At 39.3% G+C, this 19,429-nt stretch overlaps 1 protein-coding gene and 1 pseudogene across 9 annotated transcripts in view; both read left to right on the plus strand.

Annotated features, from left to right (window-relative positions):
- The window catches only part of LOC105478423 (ADP-ribosylation factor-like protein 5A), a 34,579-nt pseudogene extending 20,668 nt beyond the window's left edge, over positions 1-13,911 (plus strand).
- The window catches only part of LOC105478425 (heparanase 2 (inactive)), an 870,370-nt gene that overhangs the window by 314,735 nt on the left and 536,206 nt on the right, over positions 1-19,429 (plus strand). The window lies entirely within an intron of this gene.

Genomic DNA, 19,429 nt, shown 5'->3' on the forward strand with positions numbered 1-19,429 from the left:
ACTGAATATTCTGGTTTGTGTAACTGTGTTCTTTGGCCATTACAGTTTCCTTGCCTGGACATTTGACTAGTTACAAAGTATCTTTTCTGTCAGCAGGTTTTTTGGTGAAAGAAAAAATTTAAAGATAAGATCTATTTTGTCTTTATTCTTTTTACTAACCTGTACTAAAATAATTTATGTAATCATGGCCTGAGTTATTTAAATGACTGTGTGCTTGAGAAATTTCTTGTTGGTAGCACTAGGACGACCCCATGGAAGCAGATAAGTAGAGAATTTCGTTAACAGTGAAGAATGTTGACTAGAGTTTTGCACATGTCCATCAAGCTTATTTTATTGGTAAATTTAGTCAAACTAGAACCAAAGTTTCCAGGAATGAAGTATGAGTGCATTAGCCTACTTCTGTTAAGTGTTCTCTAAGCCATATGCTGTGACCTAAAGTGAGAGAAAATAAATCATAAGGCTTCATAGTGGTTTAATAAGTGTAAACATCTGGATTTAAATATAAATCTTATATCAATATGATTTTCACACTTCAACATAATCATCTCACCAAATTAGTAAAGTTGTCAATAGAGGGTGATTAGAGAAATGAGGTTGTTTATTTCAGATAATAAACGTATTAAAATCCCAAAGAAACAGCATTAGTTTTATAAATTCAAATTACTGTTCAACTGTTTATAACACAGATAGGAATGGGGTGGACAAGTCTAATACTCATATGCTTTCTTTGGTGTATTGAGACCAATATCCTATATAACACCATGCACACAGGGGACAGGACAGGATTTTAGCCACGGTATAACTTAATTCAGGTTGTAGCATAGTGGTGTTTTAAAATAGAATTTTACTATAAAAATAAAAATTAAAATAACAGACTGAAAAAGTTAAAGTTCTTCTAGAGACATTAAACTTAGCATATAATATAAAATCCTCTTTTTTTCTTCTACTGCCAATCTTTTCAAATAAGTAATCTGTCTTACAGCCTCCATTTTCAATTCACACTCTCCTTAGCTCTCAGAAATCTGCATTTTCCTGATTACTTGCCTGAATCTGAGCTCTTGAAGGTCGCCATGACCTCCTAATTTTCTTTCTTTTTTTTTTTAAATTTATTTATTATTATTATACTTTAAGTTGTAGGGTACATGTGCATAACGTGCAGGTTTGTTACATATGTATACTTGTGCCATGTTGGTGTGCTGCACCCATCAACTCGTCATTTACATCAGGTATAACTCCCAATGCAATCCCTCCCCCCTCCCCCCTCCCCATGATAGGCCCCGGTGTGTGATGTTCCCCTTCCTGAGTCCAAGTGGTCTCATTGTTCAGTTCCCACCTATGAGTGAGAACATGCGGTGTTTGGTTTTCTGTTCTTGTGATAGTTTGCTAAGAATGATGGTTTCCAGCTGCATCCATGTCCCTACAAAGGACACAAACTCATCCTTTTTTATGGCTGCATAGTATTCCATGGTGTATATGTGCCACATTTTCTTAATCCAGTCTGTCACTGATGGACATTTGGGTTGATTCCAAGTCTTTGCTATTGTGAATAGTGCCGCAATAAACATACGTGTGCATGTGTCTTTATAGCAGCATAATTTATAATCCTTTGGGTATATACCCAGTAATGGGATGGCTGGGTCATATGGTACATCTAGTTCTAGATCCTTGAGGAATCGCCATACTGTTTTCCATAATGGTTGAACTAGTTTACAATCCCACCAACAGTGTAAAAGTGTTCCTATTTCTCCACATCCTCTCCAGCACCTGTTGTTTCCTGACTTTTTAATGATCGCCATTCTAACTGGTGTGAGATGGTATCTCATTGTGGTTTTGATTTGCATTTCTCTGATGGCCAGTGATGATGAGCATTTTTTCATGTGTCTGTTGGCTGTCTGAATGTCTTCTTTTGAGAAATGTCTGTTCATATCCTTTGCCCACTTTTTGATGGGGTTGTTTGTTTTTTTCTTGTAAATTTGTTTGAGTTCTTTGTAGGTTCTGGATATTAGCCCTTTGTCAGACGAGTAGATTGCAAAAATTTTTTCCCATTCCGTAGGTTGCCTGTTCACTCTGATGGTAGTTTCTTTTGCTGTGCAGAAGCTCTTTAGTTTAATGAGATCCCATTTGTCAATTTTGGCTTTTGCTGCCGTTGCTTTTGGTGTTTTAGACATGAAGTCTTTGCCCATGCCTATGTCCTGAATGGTACTACCTAGGTTTTCCTCTAGGATTTTTATGGTATTAGGTCTAACATTTAAGTCTCTAATCCATCTTGAATTAATTTTCGTATAAGGAGTAAGGAAAGGATCCAGTTTCAGCTTTCTACTTATGGCTAGCCAATTTTCCCAGCACCATTTATTAAATAGGGAATCCTTTCCCCATTTCTTGTTTTTCTCAGGTTTGTCAAAGATCAGATGGCTGTAGATGTGTGGTATTATTTCTGAGGACTCTGTTCTGTTCCATTGGTCTATATCTCTGTTTTGGTACCAGTACCATGCTGTTTTGGTTACTGTAGCCTTGTAGTATAGTTTGCAGTCAGGTAGCGTGATGCCTCCAGCTTTGTTCTTTTGACTTAGGATTTTCTTGGAGATGCGGGCTCTTTTAGCAGTTTTTTCCAATTCTGTGAAGAAACTCATTGGTAGCTTGATGGGGATGGCATTGAATCTATAAATTACCTTGGGCAGTATGGCCATTTTCACGATATTGATTCTTCCTATCCATGAGCATGGTATGTTCTTCCATTTGTTTGTGTTCTCTTTTATTTCACTGAGCAGTGGTTTGTAGTTCTCCTTGAAGAGGTCCTTTACATCCCTTGTAAGTTGGATTCCTAGGTATTTGATTCTCTTTGAAGCAATTGTGAATGGAAGTTCATTCCTGATTTGGCTCTCTGTTTGTCTGTTACTGGTGTATTAGAATGCTTGTGATTTTTGCACATTAATTTTGTATCCTGAGACTTTGCTGAAGTTTCTTATCAGCTTAAGGAGATTTTGGGCTGAGACAATGGGGTTTTCTAAATATACAATCATGTCATCTGCAAACAGGGACAGTTTGACTTCTTCTTTTCCTAACTGAATACCCTTGATTTCTTTCTCTTGCCTAATTGCCCTAGCCAGAACTTCCAACACTATGTTGAATAGGAGTGGTGAGAGAGGGCATCCCAGTCTTGTGCCAGTTTTCAAAGGGAATTTTTCCAGTTTTTGCCCATTCAGTATGATATTGGCTGTGGGTTTGTCATAAATAGCTCTTATTATTTTGAGGTACGTTCCATCAATACCGAATTTATTGAGCGTTTTTAGCATGAAGAGCTGTTGAATTTTGTCAAAAGCCTTTTCTGCATCTATTGAGATAATCATGTGGTTCTTGTCTTTGGTTCTGTTTATATGCTGGATTATGTTTATTGATTTGCGAATTTTGAACCAGCCTTGCATCCCAGGGATGAAGCCCACTTGATCATGGTGGATAAGCTTTTTGATGTGTTGCTGAATCCGGTTTGCCAGTATTTTATTGAGGATTTTTGCATCGATGTTCATCAGGGATATTGGTCTAAAATTCTCTTTTTTAGTTGTGTCTCTGCCAGGCTTTGGTATCAGGATGATGTTGGCCTCATAAAATGAGTTAGGGAGGATTCCCTCTTTTTCTATTGATTGGAATAGTTTCAGAAGGAATGGTACCAACTCCTCCTTGTACCTCTGGTAGAATTCAGCTGTGAATCCATCTGGTCCTGGACTTTTTTTGGTTGGTAGACTATTAATTATTGCCTCAATTTCAGAGCCTGCTATTGGTCTATTCAGGGATTCAACTTCTTCCTGGTTTAGTCTTGGAAGAGTGTAAGTGTCCAGGAAATTATCCATTTCTGAGCAAAATAACCAGTTAATATCATAATGGCAGGATCAAGTTCACACATAACAATCTTAACCTTAAATGTAAATGGACTAAATGCTCCAATTAAAAGACACAGACTGGCAAACTGGATAAAGAGTCAAGACCCATCAGTCTGCTGTATTCAGGAGACCCATCTCACACACAGAGACATACATAGGCTCAAAATAAAGGGATGGAGGAAGATTTACCAAGCAAATGGAGAACAAAAAAAAGCGGGGGTTGCAATACTAGTCTCTGAAAAAACAGACTTTAAACCATCAAAGATCAAAAGAGACAAAGAAGGCCATTACATAATGGTAAAGGGATCAATTCAACAGGAAGAGCTAACTATCCTAAATATATATGCACCCAATACAGGAGCACCCAGATTCATCAAGCAAGTCCTTAGAGACTTACAAAGAGACTTAGACTCCCATACAATAATAATGGGAGACTTCAACACTCCACTGTCAACATTAGACAGATCAACGAGACAGAAAGTTAACAAGGATATCCAGGAATTGAACTCATCTCTGCAGCAAGCAGACCTAATAGACATCTATAGAACTCTCCACCCCAAATCAACAGAATATACATTCTTCTCAGCACCACATCGCACTTATTCCAAAATTGACCACATAATTGGAAGTAAAGCACTCCTCAGCAAATGTACGAGAACAGAAATTATAACAAACTGTCTCTCAGACCACAGTGCAATCAAACTAGATCTCAGGACTAAGAAACTCCATCAAAACCGCTCAACTACATGGAAACTGAATAACCTGTTCCTGAATGACTACTGGGTACATAACGAAATGAAGGCAGAAATAAAGATGTTCTTTGAAACCAATGAGAACAAAGATACAACATAACAGAATGTCTGGGACACATTTAAAGCAGTGTGTAGAGGGAAATTTATAGCACTAAATGCCCACAAGAGAAAGCAGGAAAGATCTAAAATTGACACTCTAACATCACAATTAAAAGAACTAGAGAAGCAAGAGCAAACACATTCGAAAGCTAGCAGAGGGCAAGAAATAACTAAAATCAGAGCAGAACTGAAGGAGATCGAGACACAAAAAACCCTCCAAAAAATCAATGAATCCAGGAGTTGGTTTTTTGAAAAGATCAACAAAATTGACAGACCACTAGCAAGACTAATAAAGAAGAAAAGAGAGAAGAATCAAATAGACGCAATAAAAAATGATAAAGGGGATATCACCACCGACCCCACAGAAATACAAACTACCATCAGAGAGTACTATAAACACCTCGACCTCCTAATTTTCAAGTCAAATAGTCTTTTCCCAGCCTTAGTGTCTTTGATTTGCATGCAACATTTGATACTGTTTTGCACCTCTGATTGTATGCTTTGTTTTGTTCTTGCCTCTGTTCTTAGCCATTATCTCTTGTCACTCTCTGCAATTTTTCTTGGTGATTTTGTTTCCACTTTAGTTCCACCACTGTAAAGATGATGGACAAATCTAAATTTCCAGCCTGATCTTTCTCCTGGGTGATTGTGTCCACGAAACATTTTCATGAGGCACCTTGAGTTGTCTCAAATTTAGTGTTTCATAATCTTAACCTGTTATTTTTCTTTCTTAAATTTGGTTCCATTCTTGTAAATTTCTTATTTCTGTTAATGATCCCACTATCATCAAGGTTGTCTGGGTCTGACATTTGAATGACATTTAATACACACATTCTCTTGTTTTCCATAGCCAACAAGTTAACAAGTTCTAATGACTCTCTCCTCACACTGCCTTTTTTTTCCACTGCTCTGCCTTTTTATACATATTTTACTTACTAAGTAGCGTCTACTCCATGCCAAGGATTGTTTTTATTTTTATTTTTCTCTCAATTCTGTCCTAGTTTACCATTTCACATCTGCACTGCTGAAACAAACACCTCAAACTAGTTTCTCTACTTTATTCTTTCTCCACTAATTCGTCTATCATACTGCAAATACTAGATGATATTTCTTAAAAGTGAATTCAAAAATGTCATTCAAAGAACTATAGTGGCTCCCCATTATCAAGAAAATAAGGCAACACTGTTAAGCTTAATGGTAAAATCTTTCCATGATTTTGTCTAGACCTGTCTTTGGAGTGTTAGTTCCCTCTTCTTTTCTATATAATCTTTCCTTTAAAGCAAGCTTCCTCATAGCCCACTTAACTGATATTTTGTTTGGGCTTTTCTGCTTGAAAATCATGATAGAGTCTAGTCTGCCTACCTAAAATGCTTTTCCCATTCCTCTTCACAGAATATCCTTCAATTTCCAACTCACATCTCACTTCCAATGAGATTACTTCTTTACAGACTGGCAACATAAAAAAGCAGCATGGTGCATGGAAAGAAAAACAAGAGATTTGAACTCAGAGGACTTACTTCTAGTCTCCATATGAATGACTTTGGATAAATCACTTTTGCCTGTCCAACCATTGTTTCCTCATCTATAAAAATAAGAGTATACAGTTACTTTCACGAGGTTGTTGGGAAGATTAAATAAATAGGCATACGTAAGCTCTTCAGGAACCTGGAAATTGCCCACAAATGTTCATTGCATCTGAGTTTCCAAAATCAAATTGCAATAGCATTGTTTGCAAAACTCATATTTCCTCCATATATTTATTGCCCATTATGATGAGTTAGCTCCTTGTGATCTCTCTTTTTCTCTCTTTACAAACACGCACATACACAGACACATACACACACACACACACACACACACACACACACACACACACACACACACACAGTCTATACCACTTAGCAGCGTGCTTTGGGCCAGTAACTGATATATTATTTCATTTGATGGAATTAGTGTTTTAGTGCAATAATTTCTCTCCTTTTCTGCAAACCTCAGTCTTTCTAAGAAACCCCTCTCCTAATACGTACGAACCCATATACTTGGATCCAAGCAATAATAGATAAATGTAATTCCAGCCTTATATGGAATTCCATCTCTAACTTGGCTTGCCCTTTGGGCAAAACTGAGGGGGAATAATAACATGTCCTTCGATAAGGTTGGAGGTTCATTAGTATCCTTTGGTATCCAGGAGGTGTCTCTACAGCCTCAAATACCTTGTGAAAGAGTAGAGTATACCTTTTGCATGGGTAGACCTTTTATTTTAGAACTCTGGGTACTGGGGTATCTTTACCTGGGCTTTTAAATAGTGAATATATGAGTATAAAGGGGGAGGCGTGGAAATTCAAGGTACAAATTCTTACGTAATCCTGAGAGTGATGGGGGAGTTGCTGGAGGACTGAGTGATCTGGTTCATTTCCTGTGTTTGGAAAAAATGATTTGAGGTCTAGCATCCAGAAAAGTTTGGAACTAAATGAAGGAGGATCTATGTTTCCAGGGAGCTGAAGCCAAGGTGTGATGATTATTTACAGGCATGTTGATACCCTTCTTACAAGAAGCCTTCTTAGGCAGATACTACTGGCCAAAATCTCATGAAGAAATCCATGACCATGTAGAAGAGATTCTCCTCTAGGCTTAGTGAAACTAGTTGAACTTTCATCAGGAAGATACTTTAAAGCTATCACAGGAAAAAACACTGAAAATTTTCTTCTTTAATTTGGCAAGACAAAATGAAACAGAAGTTTTAAAAAACTATCTAAAAGGAGAGTATTTGCATGGTAATGTATTTGCCTGTAGTCCTGTAACCCAAATCACAACTTTCTCTTTTCCATTTGCCTGTGATGAAATATATCCAACTAAGTGTTGGCTTGAGCTTCTGACATGAAGATAAATACCTTTTCAAATTTTAGCACAGCTAAACTTGTGTGTAGTGTAGTACCTGGAATGGAGACTTCAGGAAAGAATGTTTTGGGCATAGCTAGTGGGATCATTTTTCCTGTTGTATTAGAAATGCCACCAATGGAAGGAAAAGGTGCTGTGGGACATGCCTTCTGTGAGATGAGGCTCTGACCACTAATGACACTTGTGCTTTTCATTACGACAGATGTGTTAACCACATCGTGCTGGCTGTGCTCCAGCCCAAGCCATTGTAGCTTTCTGCCTCTGCAACCTTCCTCGTCTTCACTTTGGTTGGCTGTAGAATTCTTTACTTCCTGTCCTAAACTTTTGTGAGGTGTCATGGCTGTTAAACAGCTGCCATGTTGCAGGCCAGATGTGGCCGCACTTTAGTGTGCATGAAATGTTCTTCCTATAAAATATTAGATAGTTTAAAAATCTGTTTTGAAGGTTTGTAAAACACTTAGGATTCCTTCAGATAAGAGGGCTATTTGTATATTCTTAAATTGTGTGTGAAAATGTGCCAAAGTATAAAATACAAATGCTGGAAATACTGCAGTCCCTTCAGTCTCCTGTTTATGATAAGTTGCCAGCTATTTTGAAGGGAATAAGTATGTATAATCCAGTTAGACTTTCAAAATCTATAACAAGCCTTCTAATCAAAGGCCTTTAAGAGGTAGTCATTGCGTTGAGTGTGGAGTAGAAAGGTCTGTTTTGGCCGGGCACAGTGGCTCAAGCCTGTAATCCCAGCACTTTGGGAGGCCGAGGTGGGTGGATCATGAGGTCAGGAGTTTCAGACCAGCCTGGCCAATATGGTGAAACCCTGTCTCTATTAAAAATAGGAAAAAAAATTTAGCCGGGCGTGGTGGCGTGTGCCTGTAGTCCCAGCTACTCGGGAGGCTGAAACAGAAGAATCACTTGAACCCGGGAGGCGGAGGTTGCAGTGAGCTGAGATCGCTCCACTGCACTCCAGCCTGGGTGACAGAGTGAGACTCCATCTCAAAAAAAAAAAAAAAAAAGAAAGAAAGAAAGAAAGAAAGGGGTCTGTATTGAAAAAGTAAGGACTTTAGGGACAGGAAATAAAAAGAAGGAATAAATACATACTTAAATTATTTAAAATGTTTTTATTGAGATATAATTTATATACAGTGAAGTGTAAAGGTCCTAAGTGATCAGTTTTCACAAATGCATACTCTTGTGTTACCCCAACACTATCAGCACCCAGTACATTTTCATCATTCCCAGAGAGTTTCCTTGTGCTCCTTCCCAGTCAGCACTTATTGAGTCCCAATTCTAAGCAACCACTCGTCTGATTTCTATCACCATAGATTATGTTAGATTATTGTAGAGCTTCATATATATAGAATCATGTAGCATGTACTTTTTGTGTCTAGCTTATTTCACTTGGCATAATGTTTTTGATATTCACTCATGTTGTTGTTTATATAAGTGCTTCATCCCTTTTTTCTTTTTGTTGCTGAGTACTATTCCATTAAATGAATATACCACAGTTTATCCATTAACCTGTTGGTGGATGTCTCAATTGTTGATGGATATCTGAATTTACTGATGGTAAAGTATTTGGTTATTATGAGTAAAGCTTCTATGAACATTCCTAAGGCTTTTTATAGACATAGATTTTCATTTTTCTCATAAAAATATCTAGGAGCAGAATTTCTGAGTCATAGGGTAGCCAGAGATATGTTTAATGTTTTAAGAAACTGCCAAACTATTTTCCAAAGTGGTTCTACCATTTCACACTCTTACTAACTATATATGAAAGTTCTGGTTGCTCCATATACCCACCAACATTTTTTTTTTTTTTTTTTTTTGCTGATTCTAATGGGCGCTTAGTGGTATCTTGTTATTTTAACTTTTAATTTTCAAACAATTTTAGATTTGCAGCAAATTCCCATAAACCTTCACTCAACTTTTCATAATATTAACATTTTATATTAATCAAAACTAATACACTGATAGGTTGGTCAAAGCAAATTATCATTGTTATAATATCGTTAAGCAATCTGTAGATTTTATTTGAGTTTCCTTAGTTTTTACCAACGTCTTTTTTTGGTTCTAGGATCCAATCCAGGATACCACATTGCATTTAATTTCATTATGGTTTTAATGTGCACTTTCCTGTTGACTAATCATGATCACCTTTTCACGTACTCATTGTCCATTTATAGATTTTCTTTAATAAAGTGTCTGTCCAAGTGTCTTGCCTGGTTTTCTTTTGTTTCTTTTTTGAGGGGGTTGGTTATTGGCTTTTTAGTTACTGATCTTTTAAGAATTTCTTATTTGTTCTGGATATAATTTTATCAGATATAAGTGTTGCAAATATTTTTTTCTTAGCCTATTATTTGTCTATTTATTTTCTCAATGATGTCTTTCAATAAGTAGAAGTGAATAGAATACTTATCTTAAGGGGGAAGTGTAATAGGGTTCCTATGGAGCAGAAAGATAACTCAGTTTAATATTTTAAAAATTTATCTGGAGAGAAGAATAAATGGTGACTTTTTCAAAGAGGTAGGTTGAACTAAGTTTCTCTGGACACTGAAAATACAAACCTGAAGGGGGATACATCGGGAATGGGCCTAATATTACAGCAATAATAATAATAATAATAGAAATTGATAATACTTGTTGTGTGCTTACTATGTGTAGCAGACCCATTGCTTATTGCTTTATAGCTATCATCAAACTCATAAGGTAAAATTATTATTATCTACATTTAAAGGTAAGGAAACCAAGGCTTAAAGGTGGTAAATACAACTTTGGGAGACAAGATGGCTGACTAGATACAGGTAATATGTTCCTTCTCCATGTAGAGGAGCCAGAATAGTCAGCAGATATATTTTGAACAGCTCATTTGGGAGAGAATGCTAGGATTCACCAGAGAAGAGATGGGAAGCACCAGAAGCAAGTTAGGAGAGGGTTCGAAGCACCCTCCTCAGCCAGGAACAGACTGAGAGTTGGGGAAAAGCCCCTGGACATGGGGAAACAGTGACAGAGAAACCCCCAGGCATCAAAAATGGGCTTTTGCAATCTTGGCTACACGAGAAACCATAGACCCACTGAGGTCTTGGTCCAAAGGTGCCATTTTGAGAGTTTAAAGCTGGGCTGCACCACCCCCCCTCCCCGCCGTGGCTTGACTTTGGGCTGATGTGGCTATAGCCACCACTCTGCCAAGGAGGGACAAGGAAACCAGGTTATCCTATGCATATCTAGGACAATACCCACTACCCTACAACAGGTTGCTTTGAGACTAAGATGTGAATGAGTGGACCACAATTCCCATGCTGCTTGCTTGGGAGGGAACCCTCCCTCTCTGGTCCCATGACCAAGGGACCTGAGAATTCAACACTGAGCTGTGCCTCACTCTTGGTCTGAGTTTGGGCTGACATGGCTATAGCCACTCTCTGGCCAAGGAGAGACAGGAAAACCGGGCTTTACTATGCATATCTAGGACAAGATGCACTGCCCTGCAGTGGGCTGCTGTGAGACTGAAACATGAGCAGACCATGTGCCCCATAGATACTTGCCTATGATGCCTGTTTGGGAGGGGTCCCGTTCTCCCTGGTTGCAGGCCCAAGGTGCCATTTCGAGAGTTTAATGCTGGGCTGTGCCCTGCCCTTAGGCTGAATTTGACTTGACATAGCTGCAGCTGCTGTCTGGTTGAGGAGGGACAGGGAAACTAGGCTCTGCTATACATACCTAGGACAATACCCACTGCCCTCCTATGGGCTGCTGTGAAACTGAGATTGGGCAGATTACAGTCCCCACAGCTTCTTCTCCATGCTGCTTACCTGAGAGGAGCTGCACCGTCTCTGTTTATAAGCCCACAGCTGGCATCATTTTGAGAGTTTAACACTGGATTTGCCCCACCCTCAGGCTGAGTTCCAGGTGATGGCAAGAAAATGGTAAATTAAGAGTTTAAATGTAGGTAGTCTGACTTCAAAGCCTTCATGCTTAATTTCTATGCTATTCTGGCGGAAAGAAATATACAAGTGATCTTCAGTGTGGCTGCCAACATGGAAACCAAGAGCTATGGAATACTGTTCCAGATGTCATTGTTGCAGCAAAAGAAGTATAATGATAATCTCTGGAAAACACTGTTTTATCTTTATGTAAAACTGGTGCCCTTCTATCTAGGACACCATGTATAATTTTTAGGTCACTATACTTCAAAATTATGAAATCAGAAAGTTCAACTAATATAATACAGAGTGAGGAGGAAGTGTGATGGTGTTAGAAATGCTGTTCAGGAAAAAATTATAGATCAGAAGTGATACATGAAGCTGAAAGGGAATGTAACCAATCCATTAAAGTATCCAGAGTATGGACAACATGAGCAGAGTCTTAGTTGCTGGATCTCAGTACTGTAGCATAAGAGGACCAACACTGAAGCTTCCTTAATAAATGGAAGCTTAAGTAAAAGGAAATAACTCTTTTACATAATTTCTGGAATGCATTAACTGAAGAGGTAGTGAAGGGTAAAAATAAAAATATATTCAAAGTAAAGTTTGAAAGGTTTAATGAATGGCAGTTCCATGAGTTATTGAAACTAGATACTATCATGGAAGCCTAGGGAAACTAGGCTGTGACAGGGAGGGGACAGGGACATGCTTAAACTTTGAAGTTGATGTCCAAGAGGACAACCATATTCAATTTTAACAAATTCCATTGTGACACTTTAGAACATTGTATATGTCTGAGCAATTTGTCTTTTCCAGAATATGAAATTGTATGTTTATGTTGTTGTATATGCAGTTCTCTCTGGTTCAGATGCCCTAGCCCTCTTCATTTTTTTAAGGCCTAGCCAAAAGGCACCTCTTATGTGAAAGCCTACCCAGCATTTCCAGGCAGTTAGTTACTCCCTGCTCTATGCTCCTTGTAGTTTCCTCTGTTTTAGCACTGATCATAGTATTTAGGAATTTTACAGCCTAAATTTTTACTGATGAATGACTGAATGGAGGGACCATGGCGCTAACTTAATATATGAGAAATCTTCATAGAGATCAAAAAATCAAAGAAGGAACAAGAAAATACACTTCTCCTATGTACTCAGAACTAGAAACTGGATATTGGTTAACTGTAGTAATTCCCATAACTATTATCACCATTGTGAACTGGGACTCGGAGAAGTTAAATAATTTGTCCAAGGTCAAACAACTGCAAAGAATTATAGCCAGGATTGGAACCCAGTGCTATCTAACTTCAAATCCTGTGTTTCTGGCGAGTACAGTATGAAGATGTTTTGATTCGTGTATCACATTTTAACTTACTGTATGCATGGCTATCATTGAGAATACCTGTCGGGAAGAAAGATATTCTTTCTTTCTTTAAGTACTTTGTGCCTCCTTTATATGTATCATTATGCTGGGGTTTTTTTGTATATAATTTCTTGCATAAAAAGATCCTTGACTGCAAGACTTTTCTTTGTGCTTTCCTTGACAGATCTAGCCCAATGCCTTGTACGTAGTAGGTACTCAATGAAAATCTGTTGAATTGAATTAAATCATATTGTGCTTCAATGATTCAACACAAAGGCTGAGCTGTGGCTTGGAAATCAAACCCTCATGGCCTCAGCTTCCCTATAGATCTCCCCAGTAAATGATTAGCAGCAACATAATCTCATGCCTGTGTTCTGGAAAACATTAACATTTTCTATTTTAAAATGTCTTATTTTGGCTCTTTTAGAGAGTTATTACTAAGAAATTCTACTAAAAACCCAAATCAGTTACTATGAAAAAAATAACTATTTAAATTATAGGATGAGTCCTAAAGAAGGCAGAAAGCTAAAGGGAAAAGGGGCTATTCTAGTTTCTTAAAGCCCAAGGGAACAGTAAACTATTTTATCCAGGGAAATATATTTTTGTCATTTTTAACATTTCTTTTTAAAACTTGCCTTACGTATGAGTTTATCCTGTATTTGGGAATATATAGTCACATTTTGTCTCTATCCTTAAGGAAATTAAAATTTGATTGGAAAGACAAGATAAAGAAAGATATGCAATTGATTCATTTCTACATGAGTGGAAAGGCATTGATGCTATATGGCTTTAGAGAAATGTATGTGGAACTGATAAAATGAAAATGGTGATTGAAACCTAGAATAGTCAGGGAGGGTTTTGGAGACAGTGGAGCCACCTGGGAGCAGCCTGCTTCAGACCTGCTCCTAGCCAGTTTTATGTTGGTGGAACATGACTTTGCTAACTGGGTTTACTTTACTTTCATGATCATTAACCTGAAATAGGCGTTGGTGATGCCCACCAATCTTTTTTTTTTTTTTTTTTTTTTTTTTTTTTTTTTTTTTGAGACGGAGTCTCGCTCTGTCGCCCAGGCTGGAGTGCAGTGGCCAGGTCTCAGCTTACTGCAAGCTCCGCCTCCCGGGTTCCCGCCATTCTCCTGCCTCAGCCTCCCGAGTAGCTGGGACCACAGGCGCCGCCACCTCGCCCGGCTAATTTTTTGTGTTTTTAGTAGAGACGGGGTTTCGCTGTGTTAGCCAGGATGGTCTCGATCTCCTGACCTTGTGATCCACCCGTCTCGGCCTCCCAAAGTGCTGGGATTACAGGCTTGAGCCACCGCGCCCGGCCCCACCAATCTTATTATTATTATTTTTTGTCCACCACCCATTCTCCTATTCTCTTCTCTCTTCAAAACCTACAACACTTAATTTTCCTTCCTTTATCCTTTACTTTCATTGGCATATATACATGGATCCTTTTAAACCTAAGTCGAACCGTGTGACTCTTCTGCTCAAAACCTCTTAGTGGCTTCTCATGTCCCTCAGATGAAAGCTACCATCTTGCAGTGACTTACAAGGCTAGAAAGTCTGCCTTCTACCGCCAGCTTTACTCCCCACTGTCTGCCCACTCTCTGACCTTTCTCCTCCTACTCTCCTATTTGTTATGTTCATTGGCCTCTTTGCTCTTCCTTAAAAGACAGAGCATGCTCTTGAGTAAGGGCCTTTGCATTAGCTGTTCTCCTGCTTGAAACTTTCTTCCCTCATATGCCTGTGTGGTTTCTCATTTCCTTCAGGCATCTGTTCATATATCAGAGAGGCTTTTCCTGGCCATCTAAATAAAATAACAGTCCCACTCTGACCTCAGCACTTTCTAGCCCCTTTATTTCTCTTCACATTTTATGCTTGTTTAGCCATTTATTGTCTGTAACTTCTCCTTTGAATGTAAGGAGCTTTGTTCTGTGTTATATTCTTAGAGCCTATGTGTTATAACACTTGATGAATGAATGAAGTAGACATTTTTAAAAAATGGGTAGATATTTGATATATGAAGTCTAGTTAGGTCATTTTGCATTAGGGAAATGGTACGAGAAAAAAGTGGAGGTGGGAATATGAATAATCAATTATAGAGACAGTTAATAGACCAGTATGACTGGGGCATGGGGTTTGATTTGGGAAATGGATGGGTAAAATTTAGGATGTTGTATTAGAGTATATTGGGAAAAGTTCTGAAGAATAAACTAAGACATTTTGTGTGTATGTGTAGGTAATGTGAAATGATTGCAGAAGAATGGAGCATGCCTTTCTTGCTGTTAAACAGGACTGAATCTATTAGGCACATCCCATAGAAGCTAAAATCTCTTCAATGTCCCTGTTGCTAGAGCTCCAGGAATGAAGCTTGGCTATTTTGGAATATAGATGAACAGATTTTAATTAATTTTAATTTTAGAGATGTAAGAATCATTTGACATCATGTTATTCAAGCTACTATTGTGGTATTATAAGTGCTTTCATGGCAAAGACCACTGTTTAGCACAGGGGTCCCCAACCTCCAGGCCATAGACCAGGACCAGTCCATGGCCTGTTAGGAACCAGGCTGTATAGCAGGAGATGAGTGGCAGGGTGAGCAAGCCAAGCTTCATTTTTATTTACAGCCACTCTGCATCACTTGCTTACTGCCTAAGCTCCACCTCCTGTCAGATCAGCAGCAGCAATAGATTATCATAGGAGCACGAACCCCATTGTGAACTGCTCATGTGAGGGATCTAGGTTGCACACTCCTTATGACAATCTAATGCTTGATGATCTGAGGTGGAGCTGAGGCAGTGATGCTAGTGCTGGAGAGTGGCTGCAAATACGGATTAACATTAGCCGAGAAGTTTGACTGTACAGAGACCATAATAAACCAATTGCTTGCAGACTCATATCAAACCCTATCAGTGAGTGGCAAGTCACAATTAGGCTGCATCTGGTGGCAGGTGAGTTGATGTACTTCAGTTATACAGCTGCATCTGGTGGCAGGCTTTAAGTCAGAATCTGACACTTGTTTTAATCTCCACATGGCCTGCCCATTCATTTTTTTTTACTACTTTTGTTTGCACCTCTTTCTAACACTGTGTACTTGTCTCAATCACTAGCCCACAAGCTAACTCTAGGCAAAATGAGTAAAAAACTAACGTCACTAGAGAGCTTCTTTGAAAAGGAGGAAAGATTCAATGATGAGACAGCAGAAGACTCTAAGAATGCCAACAAAAGAAAGCTGCATTTAAACGAAAATACCAAGAGTCCTACTTAAATTACGATTCATTGTAGCAGGTGATACACATTTTCCAAGCTTGCTTTGTGTGATATGTGGCAATCAGCTATCCAAAAAAGGCCATGAAATCTTCAAAACTGCTTCGCCACATGGAGACCAAGCATCCTGGATTAAAAGACAAGCCTTTGGGGTTTTTTTTTTTTGTTTGTTTTGTTTTGTTTTGTTTTTTTGAGATGGAGACCCAGGCTAGAGTGCAGTGGTGCGATCTCCACTCACTGCAACCTCTGCCTCCCTGGTTCAAGTGATTCTCCTGCCTCAGCCTCCCAAGTAGCTGGGATTACAAGTGTGCACCACCACGTTGGGATAATTTTTGTATTTTTTCAAATTAGAGACAGGGTTTTGCCATCTTGGCCAGGCTGGTCTCAGACACCTGACCTCAGGTCATCCTCCCGCCTCAGCTTCCCAACATCCTGGGATTACAGGTGTGAGCCACCGTGCCCAGCCTGAAGTTTTTCAAAAGAGGAAAAAATGTGAACACGAAGAACGGAAGCCATTATTTAAGGCCACCACTTCATCAAGTATGTCTGCACTGAGAGCATCATTTTTAGTGATTAACCACATTGCTAAAGCTAAGAAGCCCTTTGCTATTGGTGAAGAACAGTTGATCCTGCCTGATGCTAAGGACATTTGTTGTGAACTTTTAGGAGAGGCTGCAGTTCCGATGGTGGCACGTGTTCCTCTTTTGGCTAGTACCATAACTAGACAAATTGATGAAATATCAGAGGATACTGAGGCGCAAATGTTAGAAAAGGTTAATGAGCCACTGTGGTATGCAATCCAGGTTGTTAAGTCTACCGATGTTGACAACAAGACAACAAGGCTTGTTTTTATACAATATATTTTCAGGAGGATGTGCATGAGGATATGTTATGTGCACTTTTGTTGCCAACCAACACCATAGCTGCAGAACTATTCAAGTATTTGAATGATTATATATCAGGAAAACTGAATTGGTCATTTTGTATCAGTATATGCATGGACAAAGTGGCTGCCATGACTGGCCAGCTTTCTGGTTTCACTACTTGGGTCAAAAAGGTCGCTTCTAAATTTGAGTCTACACACTGTGTCATCCATAGAGAAATGCTGGCTAGCTGAAAAATGTCACTTGAACTTAACAGTGTTTTGCAGGATGCGATTAAAATTATCAAGCACATTAAGGTACATGCCCTTAACTGACATCTGCGCAGCTCTGTGAGGAGATGGATCAGATTACACACATCTTCTCTTATACACAGAAGTGAGATGGTTTTCTAAAGGTAGATGACTGGCCAGAGGTTTTGAGTTATGAGAGCCACTCCAGAGATTTCTTTTAGAAAAACAGTCACCACTGGCAGCACATTTCAGTGACACAGAATGGGTCACAAAACTTGTTTACTTGTGTGACATATTCAGCTTGCTCAATTAACCCAATCTGTCACTTCAGGGAAGAATGACAGCTGTGTTCAAGTCAGCAGATAAAGTGGAATTTTGGAGGCAATGAATGAACATTGGGATTTTTAATGTGTTTCAAACATTAGCAGAGATCTTGAAAGAGATTTAGCCAGGGCCTTCTTTTCCCCAGCTGGTGCATGATCACCTATCTAAGCTTTCAAAAGAGTCTGAGAATTACTTTCCAACCACCACAGACTCCTAACCTGAGAAGGAATGGATCCACGACCCATTTGTGAATAAGTCAGGTAAATTGACTTTGTCTGTGCTAGAAGAGGATCAACTGCTTGAGATCACAAATGACGGTGGCCTTAAAAATATGTTTGAGACAATTTCAGATCTCCATACATTGTGGATTAAAGTCAAAGTGGAATATCCTGAGATTGCCCAAAAAATAACTGAAAAGCCTGCTTCCATTTCCGGCATCCTATCTTTGTGAAACAGGGTTTTCTGCAACGACAGCAACCAAAATGAGATTACGGAGTACACTAAACATAAGTGACACACTTCAGGTTTCACTGTCTCCCATCACCCCCAGATGGGACCATCTAGTTGCGGGAAAACAAGCTCAGGGCTCCCACTGATTCTACACTATGGTGAGTTGTATAATTATTTCATTGTATATTACAATGTAGTAATAATAGAAATAAAGCGCACAATAAATGTAATGCACTTGAATGATCCCGAAACCATCCCCCGCCCTCCAGTTCGTGGAAAAAATTGTCTTCCATGGAACTGGTCCTTGGTGCCAAAAAGGATGAGGACTGCTGGTTTAGCACATTGTCTGGCATTTAATAGTAGCGAGTAAATATTGATTATATGAATAGTATTTGTTGAGTAGAAACTAATTCGAAAGAATTTGAATGACTTACCTTATCTCAGCCAACAGAATGTTTCCTAAACTAGTCTTGGCAGTTGTTCTTCATGTTTTCTAGAGAAGAAGTAATTCAGGTGATCAGCCATATAGTTCAAACGCGAGACTTGACTTTTTCACCTTAATAATTAACTATCAGAATTCAACATTGTTTCATTAGTGGTAAATAACTAAATGAGGTAAACTTTGGATTAAAATGGAATAGAATTGTACTGTAAGCACAATTTATTTTCCTTCTGACAAGTTTCCTATCCTCAGTTGATTCCTTATTAGGATTATAATCATATCTAGAATGCATAGTGAATGTTCTTTATCAAAATTAACTTTATTTGGGGGGGGCGGAGCAAGATGGCCGAATAGGAACAGCTCCAGTCTCCAACTCCCAGCGCGAGCGACACAGAAGACCGGTGGGTCTGCATTTTCAACTGAGGTACTGGGTTCATCTCACTAGGGAGTGCCGGACAATCGGTGCTGGTCAGCTGCTGCAGCCCGACCAGCGAGAGCTGAAGCAGGGTGAGGCATCGCCTCACCTGGGAAGCGCAAGGGGGAAGGGAATCCCTTTTCCTAGCCAGGGGAACTGAGACACACAACATCTGGAAAATCGGGTAACTCCCACCCCAATACTGCACTTTAAGCAAACGGGCACACCAGGAGATTGTATCCCACACCTGGCCGGGAGGGTCCCACGCCCATGGAGCCTTCCTCGTTGCTACACAGCAGTCTGCGATCTAACTGCAAGGCAGCAGCAAGGCTGGGGGAGGGGCGCCCGCCATTGCTGAGGCTTAAGTAGGTAAACAAAGCCGCTGGGAAGCTCGAACTGGGTGGAGCTCACAGCAGCTCAAGGAAACCTGCCTGTCTCTGTAGACTCCACCTCTGGGGACAGGGCACAACTAAACAACAGCAAAAGGAGCAGAAACCTCTGCAGACACAAACGACTCTGTCTGA

The sequence above is a fragment of the Macaca nemestrina genome, chromosome 9 (genome assembly GCF_043159975.1).
Source record: "Macaca nemestrina isolate mMacNem1 chromosome 9, mMacNem.hap1, whole genome shotgun sequence".
NCBI classification, from domain to species: domain Eukaryota; kingdom Metazoa; phylum Chordata; class Mammalia; order Primates; family Cercopithecidae; genus Macaca; species Macaca nemestrina.